The 4,053-nt window shown below is 35.7% G+C and overlaps 1 long non-coding RNA gene across 1 annotated transcript; it reads right to left on the bottom strand.

Annotated features, from left to right (window-relative positions):
* Positions 1–357: 357 nt before the first annotated feature.
* On the bottom strand, positions 358–2,300 carry LOC130438300 (uncharacterized). The gene is made up of 6 exons (XR_008909305.1): positions 2,190–2,300; positions 1,747–2,060; positions 1,527–1,659; positions 1,361–1,454; positions 930–1,284; positions 358–819 (listed from the first exon to the last, which is right to left on the bottom strand). It is a non-coding gene; the product is annotated as an uncharacterized LOC130438300 (long non-coding RNA).
* Positions 2,301–4,053: the final 1,753 nt, after the last annotated feature.

Genomic DNA, 4,053 nt, shown 5'->3' with positions numbered 1-4,053 from the left:
AGAATAGATTTGTACACCGACAGAGTTTATTTGTACACCCAACAGAAGTATATGTATATCCTGCCACAGTGTTATATTTTCCCACTAGTGTTAAAATGTACACCCTTGTTAGATTAAATAGACACCAGCAAAGTGTTAATATGAATGACTACATATGAATTATTAATTTTAATTAATTAAAATGTATGAAATTTTCTGACTAATATATACACAATGATGAAACAAAGATATATAGAAATGTTTTTTTTATTCCTGATATATGAATTTTTTAAAGTTTGTTTTAAAGAACATGGATCATTTCAGAAATTCAAGACATGTATTCAACACATTGCAATGTTCCATTCAAAACATTTGAAAGCATAACTTCTCTGTTTTCTGACATCAGGAATAAGTGCAAGAATCAGTAAATAAACAGTATATATGTACGATTATTGCAATATAAATTTTAGAATGTGCCAGTTTGCAAACAAAGAAGCGAAACTTTTTAATCTAGTTTAAAAGTTAAGCTCGTAGGTCCTTAACCCTAGGGGTTTCACATACTATACCAAGATCTATCTTGTAGATAGTTGTCTGGATGAATGAATACATTGCACTTAAAGACACGCTAAAGACAAAGTATGCTTTAAAAAGTTCATCAAAGGCAGAAAGTGAATCCTCGTCTTGTCTGTTACCCTGGGCATCTGAAAGCGGGCTGTTCAGATGCAATGTCGAAGTAAGCGTTGTTGCTTCTGCAATGATCTTTGGCTTTAGACTATCCCATTGTTCAAGAAGTCTGGAGGCTGTTTCTGTTCCAAATTGGATGTCAAAATCTTGAAGTATCTGCAACAAATATGAATTCACATTACTGAACAATACAGATCCTAGACACCACAGTTTTTCACATGAGCTAAATTTTCTCCTCTCGTTTGGCCTCATCAACTGTATCTTACCAATCTCTTAGTGTCGAGAAATCTGGGAAAAACTGAAAGCACTATATTGGACTTCGCTGCATCATGAATAAGGAGCTGTCTGTGCTTGAATCTTGTCAAGAATCAGGTCCTTCTCTGCACAATGATTCATGAAATATATCGCTTCTTTGCATTGGTCACCCGCCAACTGCAGTTCCAAATGGTTGCAGGTTTCTCTATGAGCGGTTGGTCCTCCACTGCCCTCAATGTCTGAAGTTCCGCTTGACCTAGCATCCTTCTTACTGTGGTGTCCGGCGTGGTGTTCGCTTTGCTGAGAAACTGTTTTGAATCGCCAAGATATGTATCCTTGGTTGCTCTTAGGGTCATAAAAATGCTCCTTTATATAAAAACAAACAAAATTGAAGATCAAATAAACCTTTTTACTAGTCTTAACAATGAATACAAGTACTTACATATCCAGTTCTTGAGTATGGATCCTTAAGGGATGGGAACAGTGTTACAATTCCCAAAGCACAACGAGTCTTTGTTTCTTTAGAAGGGACATGGCTTTGAAAAGAACAATAACAATATTCAAACATGAATTGATCTACTAAGTATGATTTATGAAACTGTGCTTACCCTTCTTTGTCGGTAATGTGCGCAACAACAATGTTAAGTGTCGCCTTGTTGAGTCTGTGAGTTTTCCATGATCTCTATATTCAGCCAAAATCGCAGGTCCTCCTGCCTTTTCCTCTACAATGTCTCTAACATACTATAATGACAAACATTGTGTTCTGCAATGTGCTCATATTTTAACAAAGTCAATAACTGCTATACAATCCAGCTAGTACATTTTCACCTGTTTTGCATCAAAATCTCCACCAAGACAATGTCTCTTGGAGCTTGGTCCAGCACTGTCATCCGTCTCAGACAACACTGAAAGAGTGTCAGTTTGTGGGCTACAGGAAGAATCAAGGACTGCGCATTCTGGAAACAAAATTAATATAAACTTTAAACATATATACAAAAGTGATTTCCTTAAATCCATTTGCATGTTCGTATATCACAGACACCTGCCTGAATCTTTGTCAACAACTCTCCATAGGATATCATGTGATCTCTCCTCCAGCAAGTCAGTGAATACATCTTCATCTCCCTCCACACCAGTGTCGTCTTGTAATATAAGACCTTTGTCACTTATTGAAAATTTCTTCTTAACTATGGTTAACACAGCAACTGATAAAACGCACACATTTTCAATAACCAAGAGTATGACAATTTTATTTGATTTAAATTACATACCATGAGTCATTAAACTGGTGTAATCTCCTCCATCTACTTTTATTAGTTCCTTTTTACCTCCATACAGTGCACTGAACAGCATTGTTACTATTGAAAAAAAAACATGTAATAAAAATGTAACAATGCTTCAAATAGTTTGAAATAGTTTCACTTTCAAAGTTACACTGTTGATTGCCTCACAGCAGGATCAGTTTCCATAGAAGTACACCAATTATAAAGCGACGTGTGCTAAGGAGGCGGGACTAATTGCAGAGAACGAAACTTAACCAATTTGTGTACCATGAACCGCGCTATTTTTACGGTTGAAAAAGATTTTTAATTTCAATAAAGTGGATACTGTAGAAATACATTTTGAATAAATATTTTAAAAAATGAAACTTAAACTGAGGTATTCTGCATGAAAAACATATCTGTTATCATCTCGAGACGGCGCGTTTTTGACCAAATACATGAAAAGGAAGGCACGTTTCTAACCACACGCATAGTTTATTTTATACCATTACAAAACTCACGTTGCGAATTAAACAATTAAACCCGTATCAACGTATCAATATTTCGCAAAGTTTGCAACCAATGGTGGCCTATGCATGAATCATGCATTCACAACATAAAACGTTAGTTTAACGAAAATAATAAAATGCATATTTATATCCAAGTTATGCAAGGTAATAATCCACGAGTGCAGATTCACTATGCTTTCCTGTTTGCATAACGTTGAAAGAGCTTATATTATGCGGATGCATCAATTTGCAAGCGCCGCTAGTCAGAGGGACTTAACTCAAGTCTTTTCAAACAAATATCGCAAAGAAGGAACAGCGTTGCTACTTTAATACATTTACAAAACAAGCAGTTTGAGAATAAAAGTGTAGAATTAAAACAGTGCATGGGGTTGATAAAACATATACAACGTCATTTATTAACCTCTAAAGGTCTTTCGGAAATGTACGCAATGTGTAAAACCACTAATGTAATACTAATGCATTTGCAACATAAAGTTTATCAAAAAATAATAAAATACGGGTAACTTTTTATATTATGCAATGTTTGAAGCTAATGTTAATTCATTTGTCTTACCTTCTGCACGTGGTGCTCAGAATTCAGTCAGCTTCTTTACAAAAACCTTTAAAACAAACGTTTTTGTTTTAATAAACAGAATTACACACCATATATTCTATTTTGTTTATCACACAATTTATTAAAAGATTATCCGAACGTAGCTACCTTTGAACTGCGGACTCTTCTCCACGTGGTTTTCCAATTGAAGAGCCGTTGAGGATTGTGGGAAATGCACTGCTTACAGAGTTAAAAGTTTTACTTTGCAAATTAACTCCTTTTTTAGATGCAGTTTTACACTTGAAGATTCAAATGTACTCCGGGTTTAACACTGGGCAACACCAATAAATGTACACCATAAATTTAACTCCAGTGAATTTGCTGTGCACAAAGACATCCATAGATGCAGAAAGATTGATCTGCAGCTTCATTTGCTCATTGGCCTAGAAGTATAGTTCACCCAAAACAATATTAAAAGTGAGTGCAGAACTATTCGAGTTGTCTCTTATTATAATGTCATGTCATTATGTTTGAGTTTCTGACTGAAGTCAATCATTTGAGTTTAGCTCTTGTAAACACGATCAGCTTTGACAGTGATTGAGTTATCTACTACATCCATGTAAGACACATCAATAATGACCTTATTTCGAGGGCGACTGATGAACTTTTATTAATGTGTTCGACAGAGACTACGGCATCAGAGCACAGACTGGAATAGAACCCAGATCCACCACATGACAGTGACAGCTCAGAGTGGCCCAGATAGTGCACTGTATGCATGCTAACCACTAGGTCAAAGCTGCGACCGGAA

The sequence above is a fragment of the Triplophysa dalaica genome, chromosome 16 (assembly GCF_015846415.1).
Source record: "Triplophysa dalaica isolate WHDGS20190420 chromosome 16, ASM1584641v1, whole genome shotgun sequence".
Taxonomy (NCBI): Eukaryota; Metazoa; Chordata; class Actinopteri; order Cypriniformes; family Nemacheilidae; genus Triplophysa; species Triplophysa dalaica.
Note: the sequence above shows the minus strand (reverse complement) of the source record. Positions and strands in the feature narration are given on the sequence as shown.